This window comes from Ochotona curzoniae, unplaced genomic scaffold (genome assembly GCF_017591425.1).
Source record: "Ochotona curzoniae isolate NIBS_2020 unplaced genomic scaffold, NIBS_Ocur_1.0 scaffold_3835, whole genome shotgun sequence".
NCBI classification, from domain to species: Eukaryota; Metazoa; Chordata; class Mammalia; order Lagomorpha; family Ochotonidae; genus Ochotona; species Ochotona curzoniae.
This window is the reverse complement of record NW_024467114.1, coordinates 37,554,872-37,571,069: the sequence shown is the minus strand read 5'-3', so window position 1 is coordinate 37,571,069 and position 16,198 is coordinate 37,554,872. Positions and strand designations below refer to the sequence as shown.

At 39.6% G+C, this 16,198-nt stretch overlaps 1 protein-coding gene across 1 annotated transcript in view; it reads left to right on the top strand.

Moving 5' to 3' along the window:
* LOC121145794 (zinc finger protein 271-like) overlaps nucleotides 1-16,198 on the top strand; it is a 101,356-nt gene that overhangs the window by 3,603 nt on the left and 81,555 nt on the right. The gene's annotated exons all lie outside the window — the stretch shown is intronic.

Sequence of the window (16,198 nt, the reverse complement as noted above, 5' to 3'; positions counted from 1 at the left end):
ATTCAAACAAAACTACATCTTGAGTGTAGTAGAAAGTGTAAGCATATCAATACTGACATACCTGCAGAAATGAATAAAATATCACATCACTGAATGAAAACTCACATTTCTGATGTCAATATTCAGCAGAACCACGAAGCTCAGACATAGCATGTGAACAGAAAACAAGTTACCACAAACCAGTTGTCATGGTCTGTTGGAACTTAGAAAGTGAATGAAACAAGCATCAGCAAAAGCATAAATGAACACCACTGCAAAAGTGCAATATATGTGGAAAAGTCTAAGCAAGTGTTAAATGATAAACATGCGGAATGAGTACATTTTATAACACTGGCTATGTGTTGCTAAAATAATTCAAATGTGATTTCATGATCTATTGTTGTGAGGTGAAAACTGAATGAATTCTGCATTCAGATATTAATCTTGATAATAAATGTTTAGTGCATAGCACTTGTTTGGTATTCTGTGGTTATCATTTACACATTTATCTACTACAGCATTTTTAGAATCTCAACTTTCCACAATCTGTTACAAATATTGGAATAAGAGACAATGAAGCATGTGTCAATTGCCCTAAAGATCCAGCTGTGGAGGACGAATCTTTTCTGAAGTGAAGATTCTCATGTCATTTGGTGAAATGTGGATCCCATTTGGCCTCTGTCTCCTTTAACACTGTGGTGTAGGTCACCCTTGTATCTCTGCCTGCTGAAATGATGCAGGAATCCATAAGCATACCGTGTCCCTGGAGAATCCCCTGACAATAGTCTTGGCTAACTGAGACTCCAACCTGACTTGTTCACTGTGCATGCAGCTAGAGTGTTGGGCGTGCCCCAATCTCTGTCCTTGGAGAAGCTGTGGAAGAATCTCCCTGATAAGTACTTAAATGCCACCCTCATCCTGTTTACCAGTCATATGTAATAAATATGCTCCAAGGTATACCTTTCATTCCAGGTGGTATGTTATCTTGACCTAACTGCATGTGACCTGAAACACAGCTTGCAAACCTTGGTCTCAAATATCCTGTATTTAAAAGACAGCCACTACTCCTGCAATCTGCCCCAGGACCCTAAATTTTCCTTCATAACACTTCACTGTGATTCTTTCTCAAGATTTGATCAGAAGAAATGCCAAGAATAAAGTAACACTGACAAAATCTAGCCTAGACTGAATTTATTTGGCTGGGACTCCACTTCCTACGTGGGTCAGATCACAGACCTAATAGTCCAGCCTTATTACAAGATCTTCACAATACATTGACCTAAACCAAACATGAAGCGATCAGGGACAAATGAGGTTTTCTGAAGTTCAACCTCAGGTCTACATTCTGAAGAACTGAAAGGGAGTACAGACTCAAAACTCAGCAGTAGCACTCAGGAAAATGAATTAGTAAAAATGCCATCCACACCTGACAATACAGCTAAAGCAACAGGACAGCCCCTTTGAAATTCCTCAGAAGACAACTCAGACCTCTGAGCGAGGGAAAATACAGACTTTGCAGACACTACCAATTATAACAGTACATGGAAGGAACATTTCACACACACGGCCCACCAGCCCAAAAGTTCGAGACTGACATGCAGCCACCAAGCACCAGACCTCGCCAAAATAGTCTCCAATCCTGTGCTGCCTTTCATGGCCAACCACACCAATATGTCTGAAGCTATTCCTCTTTCAGAATGATCTTCACATAATTGATTGTATAGTAACAATTGGAGTACTCAAACCATGGTTGGGCTACTACAACAGTTTACTCATATTCTGAATCCTTCTCAAAACACTCCCAGGCGAGAGAAGAGATTTGCTGTTTCCAATTTCCACTTACTGTTCTATATTCAGACCTAAAAAGGTATAACTGAGCAGAGTGACTGTGAGTGAGACACCAAAACAAGAAAACTCAGGCTCTCCTCTAAGGTGACTTGGGCATGGTGATCTGTCTAGGCACAGGAAAGAGGCAAGGAGTAGGCAGTGCCTGTTGACACAGAATGTCTTCATGTGCTGATTAAAATAAGAGCATTCTTTGAGCCTCAGAATATTCTGAAAGAAGACACAGTTATCACAACTTGCAATTTTTTTCAAGATTAAATGTGGTTTTTATTGGAATTTTACTGGCAACAAGTGCCTGAGATCTGATGGTGTGATGTCAGCCTTGTAAAATGGAGACCTCATGGGGAAGAGGAGTAGAGTGGAACTAATAACTCCTTTCTGTCTGCTGTGCCATTCAAGGAAAGTCTGGGCAGAAATGCTCCCCTTGAAACTGGTTGAGACAATGATGTTTTATGACTGAATATTAGGGAAAAACTCGGGAAAGAATAAATTAAACTTTGTATTCTTGAAGCATTACTCTGTAATGTGTGATTTATTCTCTAATTTTTAAAATCTCTCCAGTCTGCTTGTGTGGAAATTCACATCAGTGCCTATATGTGTGTGGTTAGTGTAGATGTGGCCACATATATGTGTGCATGTATGTAAGAAGAATGTTTGGTGTTACAAAACATTTACAAATTATTGATCCCTAACAAATACTACCAGGCTAGTTAAAATATTGTTGGCATCAGACCATTATTTGTACATGCATGTGTGTGAGTGTGTGACAAAGAAAGCAAATGGGACATAGAGTGAGTGTTTGGAGACATGCAAATTTGGGAGGAATTGGTTCCATTCAAGTCGCACCAACAGGGGTTAACATCGCATGCTGCAGATCCATTTATTAGGGTTTGAGGGCTAGCACTATCAATAAACCAGCAAATCCTCTGCCTTCCATGGCTGGTTTCCCACACAGGTGCTGGTTTATATCCTGACTAATCATCTTTCCACCCAGCTCCCTGCCTGTGGCCTGGGAAAGCAGTGAAAAATGGCCTAAAGCATTGGCTCCCCAAAACCAGCTAAGACACCTAGAAGATCCTGGCTGAGGCTTCAGTGCCACTTGGCTTCAGCTGGTGATGGGATCTGGCAGTGTCTGGGAGACTCCATGTCTCCTTGTTTTTCTCTGTTTCTGACTCTGTCTCCCTGTTAATGTTGAATCCATCACTCAATGAACAAATGACCAAAGTGAAATATTAATTTTCACTCTGACTTAGAAATGAGTCATGGTTATTTTTTGATTGTTATTATTTTAAAATATCAATTTATTCATTCATTCATGGATTGACACAGCTCCCCAGAAGCAGGAATTTCATCTGCCATCCCATTTGCAAATCCCTTCCCCCACTGATTTTCTTTCATCTCCTTCACAACTTGTCATTTTCCACTTCCCACTGTGTATGTGCATGGGAAGTCCTTGGTTCCAAAGACAGGAACCAGTGAGTGTTCCCATATATTCTCAGCTCCATCAGGCTTTCAGTGATGGAGCTGTGGGGATCCAAGCCTGTACACTCAATAAAATATTTGTAATGCCCTTTAGAGCTCAAGCAGGCCCAACCAAAGCTATGTATGTTCAATCCACCAAGAAATCAGTAAACAAACACACAAACCAAGAGTCTCTCCTTATTAATGCATGAAAGAATGAAAAGCATGTCCTTCCTTGAGAGATGAGATCATCACCTACAATCTCTTTGCAGGTGCTCACCAACCCCATGAGGCCGTACACTACCCTCCCACCAAACAAAGTATATGAAAAAGGCCTGTAGGAAAATGACTAGATATGCAGGACCAGCCTCTTTGCATATCTGTGTTTCCTCTTGGGAGCTCTGGCTCTGCCTCTGCTTGCCAGACCAGGGAGCTGGCTGGAGTTGTCAAGCAGCTAATGTATAGGTGTCCAGCTGATCTGCACTGCTGGGAGCTTTTGTGTTTTGGAAGATGGCTGCTCAGCTGCATGCTAGATCATGCCTGATGAATCAGGACTGCTGTGGTCAGCAGGCTGCGCCCCATTTTCCTGAGGTTGAAGGCACTCTTGATTTCTAGCAGGTATTTCCACTCATCTAAGCTGAGTTCCTGAGTTCTCTGCTCCAAGTCATGTTGGCTTCTTTGGCTTCCATATTTGAATGCTTTTCAGGCTCTCCTGGTATACTGGTGCTCCCTGGCCCAGTGATGGTCAGGATTGGACTCGTCTCATCCACTCTTGTGCACATAAAAGATCACATAGGCATTTTGCACATAGGCATTTCAAGGCCAATGTCAGGACCCAGGAGCAGACCTTTGCATCATCCATCTGATACCAGTGGTCATTACCAGCTTTGATGTAGCACAAGTAATGTCCTCTGTGAAGACTCAAGCCCATGAGCAAAAGGACAGCATAGAGGCTGTACTCCTGTGGCCTCATATTGTGATGAGACAAGTAACATCTCATGTCCAGTCATTCAGGATAGTGCACGGATTTAGCCATTTTGTCATGCATGAAGTCAGAAAAGCATTTCAAGACCAAGATGAGAACATCACCACACATGTGCAAGGTGAGTGTGCTAGAGACAGGTGCCTTCTTGATAATCAAAGTAAAATATTAATTATCACTCTAACTCAGGAAACAAGTCTTTTTTACTTAAATTATCAATGTTTTGACTTATTGATGGTTTTGCAAAATTCCCTAAGTATTGGGATTTCTGTGCACTTTGCTACCAAGTTGGGATTCTGGCTTTATTGTTACCAAAAGTTTCACAAACAGATCCATCTAATAGTGATGAATATTTGACATCATTAAAATGGATTTGAGTGTCATGTAATGTATTTGTGTGCATTTATGGTTTTGGTTGTTGTTTTTTGTGTGATTTTGAGATATAAATATGAGCCTGAAAGTCAGAGAAAGAGACACAAAAGATGAATATTCTTAAAGTTTAAATTTGCACTTGAGAGTACATAAATTTTAACATCAGTTGTTACAATATCCTCATCCTTCAGAATGACTTTTAAAAGTGTTAGTTTAAAAGTTTGCCAGCCGTGTTCTCAACTCGCAAATATTACACCTTGTTTGATAATGTCTCATTTCCTTCAGCTCCCTGCTTTTGGTTTTGGAAATTCAAGGGAGAATGGCCAAAGCCTTGGGTCCCTGTATGCCTCTAGAAGATACACTAGGAGCTCCAGACTTTTGATCCTTTCTGTTTCTACTGCACTAGACATTTCCCAAGAAAAGAGTGCCTCCCCATTTCTCTCTCTCTCTCACTTTTGCTCTGATTCTCTCACACTCTCTGCCTCTCCATTTTGTAAATCTGCTTATCCAACTAAAATAGAGCATTTTTTAAGGAAAAAAAATAGGACTTAAGTACATTGTAGCTCACAGTCTGGGGCTGTTTTTCAACAGGTGAATAATCTTCAACCCTAAAAGCCATCATTCCATATGGACATGGATCCATAAGCTGGCAATTCTTGACCTCCAGCACCTGGCATGTATCCAGGAAAGCAAACGAGGATGGCTCAAGCCCTTAAGATCCTGCAGGCATAGAGAAGGCTCCATGGAATCTTCTGCCTTCTTGCTTCTGATCTCTCAGCTTTCACTGATGCATGCAATTTGGGGAGTGATCCATCAGATGTTAGACATTTGTCTCTTCTGCTCTCTGAAATAACCCTCCCAATAAAAAACAGCAATTTATACATAGCAAAACATATTTTGATTCTTGTGTATATTCACTTGCTGCATTAGATTTTATTATTGCCTTACTGGTGTATGTATTTGTTTATTTGATAATTTATTTAATTTATTTAATACCAAAGTAAACCATTGCCTCTATTGATTTAATTTCCTTTTTAATTTTAAAAAATTGCTTTGTTTTATTACATTGCTTAATAAGCACTGGGGTTTTAAATCCCCGTCCCCAAGCTTCCTTCCCACCAATTTCCCCTCTGTTTTTACCATTGGTGTCTTTCATAAACTTTCATAATTCCATTATACTGCCAATGAAGTTTTTCCCAACAATATAGGCATGCTTAATTTTGGATAGCTCAACATTCAATTGTCAGGACATTATCAGCCATTTCACTGGAGTCCATTCTTCTACTGTATGCATAGAGATATGCCATTCTCTGTCTCTACCTATGAATATACCATTTTCCACTACACTTTCATTATGCTTTCCTTTAAATACAGAATCAGTGTACACAGTCCACAATGGGGAGAAAGATAGAGCTTTTATCCACATGCAGCTTACAACATGCAACAAAAATACCAATGAGTTGCTAGTGTGATGAAAAAGAGCATCAAGAATCTTCATATAATAATAGATGTCAGCTTGTAACCAATGTAATACTAAAGAAATTATAATAAAGTTTAGAATATCATTACTCATGAGAAGTAACAATAATAGTGAAAAAAGAGACATTAACAATCTCTGGTGTTTACAAGCAATCAATCCGAAGAATGATTATCACATCAGATCTTATTGGGAAAGTAACAAATAATATGAAGTGTGAAGCGAGAAAATTCTTAGATTTGACATCACAATACTGTTAATTGAAACAAGAAAGACCCATTCCCTGAGATGATGTGCGAAACTTCCAAGTCATGTGAGCATTGAGCATCGTCAGGCACAATCTCTTAAAGTTATATCTATCTATCTATCTATCTATCTATCTATCTATCTATCTATCTATCTATCTAACTAATCTATCTCTGCATTCCTTAGTAGAAATGCATTCCATTGATGTTCCTTGATTCCACATAATGTGTCTAGTCTTTTTTACATCCTTCAATTGTGGTGTTACATATATTGGTTTGTTCTCCTCTTTTTATTGTTCTTGATCATTTTTAATGGATGTCATCTGATATTACAGCAAACTCACGATATGTGAGTTTTGGGAATTGGCTCATTTAGCTTAGCATAATAGTCTGAGTGTTATTCCAATAAGTAGATGAGGCACCGTTCTTTTATCCAGTCCTCTGTTAATGGACATTAATGGGTAGATTAATTTTCAGTTGTCTGAGTATTCTCCATACTGAGTTCCGTAGTGGCTGCAGCAGCATGCATTCCCATCAACAATGGAGTATGGTCCCTTTTCCCCCACATTTTTACCAGCAATATTGTTGGTATTTACTGTATGTGGGCCATTCTCACTGGAGTTAAGTGGAATCTCAGTATTGTCTTTATTTGAATTTTCCTTACTGCTGGGGACCATGTGCATTTTTTTCATATGCCTGTTAGCTATTTGGATTTGTTCCATTGGAAAGTGTCTGCCCATTTAATTTGCCCATTTCTTGACTGGTTTGTTTGTTTTATTGTATGGTTGGTCTGAATTGTTTGTATATTCTGTGTGTTAGCCCCCTATTCACTTTATAGTGTAAAAATATTTTATCCTATACTTTTGGCTATATTTTAAATTTGTTAATTGTTTCAATTGCTGTGCAGAAGCTTCTTAGCTTAAGGTAGACCCAGTTGTAATTCTAGCCTTGATTTCTTTTTCGGGAAACAGGGGTGGAAGTGGTGTGAGGGATGGAAGAGTGTGACTGTGAGGTGGGAATTTGGGTGGTGGAATTTTAGAGTTGGTGTGGGGGAATGGTTGGTTGGGTGTGTGAAGGGTGAATGGTTGGTGGGGTGAGGGGGGGTGGGGGTTTGGGGTGTGGGATAAAGTGGGAGGAAGGGTGAGGAAATGGGGGAAATTTTTGATGGGTTGGATAGGTTAGGATGATAGGTGGGGGTGAGAGGGAAGAGGTATTAGTTTTGGGGAGAGTATGGTATGAGTGAAAGGATGTTGGGTGAGTTACGTAGAAGGTTGGAGGAAGATAGAGGTATAGGAAAGTTAAGGGGGGGGGTGTTATTAAATAAAGATGTTATTGGGGTGTAAGGAGTGGGGGATTGAAGTACTGAGGGGGGTGAGGTGGATGTGTTTAGTATGGAGTGATGTTATGTTGTAAGGTGGGATCGTGGTAAATTGGAGGGGGGTGGAAAGGAGAGTTGAATGTATATGTTATGGGTAGTGGGTTTGGGATGAGAAGGGTATTTTAAATATCGCTTGGTGGGGATGATGTAAAGTGTTGGTATGGTAGGGTAGATGAACTTGACTGTTAATATGGGTTATATTGGTCTCTACGTCTAGTTTTCATCTTTTTAGGGGTTTGGTGATGTTTCCTCACAGGTGATCTTCTTAGCCTCACGGGTTTATTCCAGGTTATTCATTTTCTTCTCTGTTATTCTTTAGTATTGGAGTTGTTTGCATTCACTAAGGCTGCTGATTTCTCTTCATTTATTTTGTTCCCTGCCACTTTACAAGCTCTCATATATGTTCTAACAGTCTCTTTATTGAGTCTCTTTGTTCTCTTATGTATAGAGTCATGTCATCTTCAACAAGGATATCTTGACTTTCTCATTTCCAATTTGAATTCTTTTGATTTATTTTCTTGTGTGATAACATTTGTGAGTACTTCCAGTACTATGTTATATAGCAGTGGTGATAGTGGGCATTCTTGTCTAGTTCTAGATCTTACTGGGTAGGCTTCCAATCTTTCCCCATTCCTTGTGATGCTGACAAAGTGTTTTCATAGGTTTCTTTATATTGTGAATTGTTCCATCTATGCCTACCTTGCTGAGAGTTTTTTTTTTTTTTTACATGAAATGGTGTTGGATTTTATCAAATGCTTTCTCTGCATCTATTGAAATTATCTTACGGTTTTTGTTCTTCAGTTTCTTGATGTGATGTATCACATTTATAGATTTGTGTGTGGAAATCATCCCTGCATGCCAGGAATGAATCCCACCTGGCACAATGAACAATATGATATATATTTTTTTTATTCTGTTGGCTCATATTTTGTTGAAGAACTTTGTCAATATTCATCAAGAATATCAGTCTATAGTTTTCTTTTTCTGTCGTGTCTGGTATTTAGTTTTGTTTTTAAGGTGGCATTGGCCTCATGCACCAACTTTGGAAGAATTGCCTTCCGTCCTATTGTTTTGAAAAGTTAATGGAGACTTGGATTCAATTTTACCAGAATGCTTTGTAGAGTTCAACAGTGAAACCATCTGGGCTCAGGCTTTTCTTTGTTTTGGGTTGGAGGCTTTAAATACTCATTTGATCTTGGCCTCCAATATAGGTTTGTTTAGGTTTTCTATTGCCTCATGACTAACTTTGGAAGATGTTAAGAGTCCAGGAATGGATCCATTTCATGGAGGCTTTCTGATTTATTGCATATAGCTGTTTGTATTAATTTCTCATTATTCTCTGTAAGACTATGGTATCTGTTACATTTACTTTTTCATCTCAGATACTATTAATTCCTGGCTTCTACTATTTTGGTTATTTTGATTATTTCTTATTTTTTGTTGTTTCTGGGATTATTTTGTAGTTATTTTTCTAGTTCCTTCAGACATATAATTAGCTGGTTTATCTAGCATTTTTCTTGTTTTTTGATATGAATAGCAATTACAGTAAAATTACCTCTTAAAACTGTCCATTTACTCTATTGTCTGTGTGAACTCTTTTTTTCTTTGCTGAGTTGCTGTCTCATTGATCTATCTGTTGGTCGTAATGGAGTGATGAGGTTCCCCACTATTATTGTCTTGGCATCTATGTCTCCCCTAAGTCTTTCTATAATTATTTCATACAGCTAGATGCTCTTGTGTTTGTCATGTAAACATTTATTACTGTTATTCTTGGTGGATGGTCCCTTTATCATTATTTAGTGTCCCTCTTTATCCCTTTTAATGTTTCTCATGGTGAAGTATATATCATCTGATATTAGAATGGCTACATCAACTGTTTTTTCATTTCTGTTAACATGAAAACTCTTTTTCCATCCTTTCCATTTCTGCTTCTTTGCATTTTTGTGGATTAGATATGTCTTTTTTAAGCAACAAACAGTTGGTTCCTGCTTTAAAATCCATTCTGTTAATCTATGTCTTTTAATTTATGCCTTTAGGCCTTTTGTGTTCAGAGTTGATATTGAGAGTTCACGATTTTAGTCCTGTCGTGTGTGTGTGTGTGTGTGTGTGTGTGTGTGTGTGTGTGTGTGTGTGTGTTTAATTTTGTTTTGTTTATGGGTTTTAATGAGGATATCTTCCCCTTTGCCATCATTGATTATGACTTACTGCCTTTCTCTCTGATTTTACAACATTTCTGAAGAGTGTTTCTAAAGCCGGCTTAGTGTTGGCATATTCATCTAGCTTCTTCTATTTACTGTGGAAATATTTTATTTCATTATCATATATGAGTCACAGCTTTACTGGATATATTATCCTTGGTTAGGAATTTTTCTGTTTTAGGATTTGAAAAATGCTGCTACATTCTCTTCTTGCTTCAAGGGTGTTCTCTGAGAAGTCAGCAGTGATTCTGATTGGTTTTCCTGTAAATGTTATCTGGTCTTTTGCTGTACTTTTTTCAGCATTCTTAATGTTCATTTAAGGGAAGCTAGACAATCTGTTTTGGGTTCTGACCTTCCTGAATTTAACTTCCCCTAATGTTCCCAATATGTGGGAATTTCTTTATAATTTCTTTGAATGCCTCTGAAATCCTGCATCTCTTTCCATTCTTTCTGGAATTCATATAATTCCGATATTTGCCTTTTGATGGCGTCATTTACTTCTTGGATAGATGTCTTGGTTTTGTTCCGATTTTCTTCTAGATGTTTAATTGATTGTGTGCTCTCATATTGGTTATCTTATATTTCTGATATTTTTTTCCTCTGCAGCATCCAATCTGTTGGTTATTCTTTCTACTGTGCCTTAGGCCCAAGCATTTCATTTTGGACTGCTTTTATTGAATCTGTTTCTGTGAAGATGTAATTATTGAATTCTTTGAGTTCTTTCAAGCTTTTTCATTGTCTGTGAAGAGTTTCTTTTTCTTTTTCTTTTTCTTTTTTTTTTTTGTATTCTGTATCTGGAAGTTCTTCACTGTATTCATCTTGCAGCTCTGAGATTGATGTGATCATTTGATCAACTTGCAGAGGAAGCACGAGTTCATTCATATGTGGTGTTTCCTTTTCTTCTACCTATTGCCATATCTGTAAGCTTTCTCGTCACTTTGAGCCTTTAGCCTCTGGTGTGTTGCTAGAGTCTGTACCTGTTTGACATCCTGGAAGCTGCTAAGACAGGGGAAAATATGTTGTGTCCCTGCTTTGAAGGGGAATAAGGACATCTCTCTAACTTGCCTTGTTAAGGCAGCAGATGAGCCACGATGCTTTTCATTTCTCACTTGCCAGTCAAACAACGAGAATGTTTACTATGTGCTACTGCTTTATGGGTGACCAGCATGCATATTCTCTGCCACTTAATACTTGCAGTCAGGCCCCTCACCTTTCCCCACCCTTGACAGTTAAATGAAGCCTGAAATTGGCTTCTGTCACCATTTTGTTCACTCTTGGGAGCCACACTTTCCCCACTTGGTGTCTGAGAGAATCCTCTGACCCCAACGGATCCTGCATCTCCCTCTTGGATGATTCTGGTATCACTCTGAGAGGTTCAGGATTTAGAACTTTCAGGTACAGGTGGAGTCTGATCTTGTCCCATGTGTCTCTGTTTTAGATGGTCCAGTTCCTAACTGCCATCTCCCCAGTGGGATCTCCCAGAAAGGGGTCACCTTGTTCAGTGTCTGTGTATTTCATCCCTGGTTTGCTTTCTTTCACCAGTGTTCTGTCCTATTTGTTCTTCCACCTCCATCTGTTTCCTTTGGGAAGATGAAGACTCTGATCTAGAATCTCTCTGCATTCATTCAATAGTCCCAGGCTTCAAAGGAGTCACTATTTGCCCTAGATGGAGTCCACATTCACTTTCTCAGGCTGCAGGTTACAGTCTTAAGCACTTTCAGTGGCTTTTCCTTGCCTGCCTCACTCTGGTGGAACCCATTGGGATTCAGACACTTAACACAACAACTCTATTCTTTCAGCTATCTGCTTGGCTGCATGCTGTCCCAATATTCTTGTCTTCCATGATTGACCATCCTGAAGCTCTTCCAATGATGTAATTTCAAACAGCATTAATCCTCATGGACTAGGAAAATTGCCATTTTCCCCATATATAGACACATTTCAGTCTTCACAGACAATTCACCCTATTGCTTCTCAGCAGAGAGTGAGCACTCTAAGCTGCTGATGCCTCTTAGTACTTGACACATGTAACCCAGAGGCTGTGGAAGCAGCTAAGATGCATCACATTCAAAGTAGCCCGGGGACTGCAAGTGGAGTCTTATGTTCCACGGGGGACAGGAGAGAATGGGGCAGACAGGACCACCTTGGGGCAGATTGAGAGCCAGGCAATGCTCCAAATCTCATTTTCTGCCTTCAGGTACCCCTAGAGTCCATGGTCTCCACATATTCTGCACTGATATTTGGCCACCAAATGAAGCCATAGTGTTTATTGCAAACATTGAGTTTCTCTGCCTCTCTAGTTTGATACCTTAAGGTGAAGATACATTGCTGTGGAAAACCCATGTCATAGCCACCCAGCAGTATCCCTGGTAATATCCAGAGGCACAAGCACCTCACTTACAAGTCTCTGGAGGAAACATGATTTGTCACATAATGGTGAATCTTGCAGAGTTGGAATCCAATGCAGGCTCCAGTGGAAAACTTGGGAGAATCTTCTTATTCCTGGCTGTGTTGGTTCAGCTCTTCTCATACAGCCATTTGATCCTAAAGCACAGAATGTCAAATTCATCTCTCACATTTGCTCTTGCTCTCTCTCTCTCTCTCTCTCTCTCTCTCTCTCTCTCACTCTGTCTGCTCTCTCCCTGTATTATGGCCAATCAAGCAATCAATCTGCAATAGATAATTAAGATGAGAAACTCATTATTCATCTACTTCACAAACAATGAATCTTAAACACACAAACCAAACATGTTCACGTGTCTCATGGTTTATCCCAACCAGCTAACCCCAATATCATCATGGGTGAGGCAACAGTGTTCTTTGTCCATAAGAACCACTGGAGACAAGCTGGTAAGGAACGCCCACTTTATTATGCACAAGTTACAAATTTTAAAGCTTAAGGAAGGGGAGGGCAGGAGGTTGTCTTATAGCAGACCCTCACCCATCAAAGACACAGCAACTGGCTAGGAGACAACTCTATTTCCCTTAACCTTTCAATTATGTCAGAGATCATGCTCCACATGTTTTCCCCTTGACCTTCTAGTTATGTTGGTGGCCACACTCCACATGTTGACCTGGAAGCTTTTTCTCAGTCATATTAAGGTAAGTTCTATGTCATACCCACCAGGTAGAAAATCAAGAGCAATTGTCCAAACCTGTGGATTCTAATTTCCCCTATCCCTCTGATACTATGTCCTTTTCAGGTTCCTACTGGGGATGGGCGTGGGGAGTTCTTGGTTGCAAAGACAAGATCAAGCTGATAATGCCCCATATATTCTCTGCTACATCAAGCCTTCAGTAATGGAGCCATGGGGTCACTGTCTGTAATCTCAAAAAGCCCTTTTTGATATTTTTCAAAACTCAAGTGTGTCCATCCAACATTGTGTGCTTTTAAAAATAAATAAAAACAGTCTCTGGTCTCACCAGTACTGAGAAGATATTGTTAATTCTATCTGAAATAGGTCTGTGTGGCTCCTAGACCTAATGGTCAGCATGTTCAAACAAACAGAGTAAGGCAAAAAGATTTTACATGAGCACCAGTGAAAACCCTGTTACTAAGGACAACTTCTTTCTCCACAACCACAGGTGCTGCTCAAAGAGGGAAGAAGAACAAGACTGAAGAGGAATTGCTGCATCCACAGCATGATGGAGAACAGTTAGGCAAGATCTAGGGCTATGGGGCCTATGACAGAAGCCTGGCATAAGAACCTGGGATGGAAACTTGCTGCAGGAAGTGAATGAGTGACTGCAAAAGAATGAGGTACTGAACAGGATCAGGAAAGTCAACCTGTCGACCTGTGGGCAACACAATTGAAAAACCAGTCAAAAGGAGAGGAATCTGTGAATCAAACTAGCAAGGACAAGAGCAAAAAAAAAAAAAGCAGAAACACAATAAATATTACTGATGTCTCCAGCTCACAAAGGATTAAAAGCTTTGTCAACATCATGATTTTCCCAGGAAGATATTGAAGCACTGGGGGATAATAAGCTTAATAAGCTTTTTTTTTTTAAGTTGTGAACTTCATTACAATGTGAAGCATCTACAGGCATTCAAGGAGTTTAAGAAATATATTGCACAGGAAACAGCAACATTGAAACAAAAATGAAACTGAATTACTTGAAATGAAGAACACAATGGAACAAATCCAATTTAGTGGAAAGCCACAATGATAGAATCTGTGAGGCAGAAGAAATAATCTCAGCATTAGAACATATCTTATGCAATAACAAGGAAATAGCCAAAACCCTGAAAGAGGAACTGAGTCAAGCTAAGAATAGTATGCATGAATTAAAGGACACCATCAATAGATCAAATATAACATGTATGGGAATTCCAGAAGGCACAGGGAGAGAAGCTGGGTTTAAAGATGTATTCAGTGAAACAATAATTGAGAGCTCTCCTGGTATGGAGAAAGTATTGAGAAACTACATGCAATTTTGGCACAGAAAACCAAAGAGGGTCAATCAAAAAAAAAAAAAAATGTTTCACACAACAAACCATAATCAAGTTCCCTTTAGTTGAACATAAGGAAACATCCTTAAGTATGCATGTGTAAAAATATCAATTCGGTGTTATAGAAATCCCAATCAAACTTACAGCTGACTTCTCAGAGGAAACTACAGACCAGAAAATAATGGGGTGAAATATTCCAGATTATAAAAGAAAAATGTATCAGCTCAGAATAATTTTTCCAGAAAAGATTTCCTCTTTGAAAATGAAACAAGGGCCCGGCGACGTGGCCTAGCAGCTAAAGTCCTCGCCTTGAATACGCCATTATCCCATACGGGCGCCGGTTCTAATCCTGGCAGCCCCACTTCCCATCCAGCTCCCTGCTTGTGGCCTGCGAAAGCAGTCGAGGATGGCCCAAAGCCTTGGGACTCTGCACCCATGTGGGATACCCAGAAGAAGTTTCTGGATCCTGGCTTTGGATCAGCAACACATCAGCCACTGTACTCACTTGGGAAGTGAATTCTTGGATGGAAGATCTTCCTGTTTCTCCCCCTCTCTGTATATCTGACTTTCCAATAAATAAATAAATCTTAAAAAAAAAAAAGAAAAAGAAAAAGAAAGAAAAGACTTTCACAGCATAGAAAAACTCAAAGTATTCACCTCTTCCAGACCTGACCTACAAATGCTACTAAATAATGTCCCATTCACAGGGAAAAGAAATAACACACTCACCAAAACCATACAAATGTGGAGAACAACCCAATAAAATGACAAAAAAAAAAAGAAGGAAAGAAAACTAAATCAATAAGCAACCTGTTACTAAGATGACAGGACCAAATTATAATTTATCAATATTAAGTATGAGTGTAAATGTCTTAAACTTATGAACCAAACAACCAAGATTAGTGGACTGGATGAAAAAATAAAACCCATCCATCTGTTGCCTGAAGAAGAAATACCTTAGCAAAGAATATACATGAAAACCGCAGCTGAACAGACATAAAAGGGTACTCAAGGCTAATGCAAAGGAGAAGCAAGCTGATGCAACCATTCTTAGATCATAGAGACTTTAGTGTAAGAAACGTTAAAGAGTTGGAAATGGAGGCAACTGCCTATGCTTCAATGCTTCATTGTACCTAGGTAAGTGTTACACAGTTGGGAGAAAAGACAAATATATGTTAACTATACCAATGTGCCTGCATAGTTGCCTACTCTTTTTTTTTTTTTTTTTTTTTTAGGATATGAGGGGAGGACCTTAGGGCTGAATGGTTGAAGCTGCCATTAGTGTGTAAGCTACTTGGAGTGCCTGAGCCAGGCTGGACTGATTTGGTCCCTAGCCAAAGTCACCACTGCCAAGCGGTGACTGAATCCTGGGCTTGAGGGTGATCAGAGTTCCAATTGCCTGCTATCCACTCAGGGAAGCATTCTGGAGTCTTGTGGGTATGGATTTATGACCTTAGGACATTGATGGTTAAGGCCAATGTATGTGCAGGTGAGGAATGATTCCTGAGAGACACCAAATGACAGGGCCAGTCTATTTGCTGTTAAGTGATGGGACAAAGACCTTGTGATTTGGAGATTTTCTCTGCCCACAATGACCATACAGTGGACGGATCTTGGACAACACTTCATATGTTCAAAATGATGGCTCCACTCACCATTGCCACGCTAGTGGACAGAATCCAGGTAAGTCTGAATAGCAGTGCTAGGGATAGGATACCCCATCAATGTGGCTATGGTTAGGGCTTGTATGTTCTGGCCTGGATTCCTGCTGGGAAATCTAGCTCCCCATGCACTGCTACTAGGCAGGA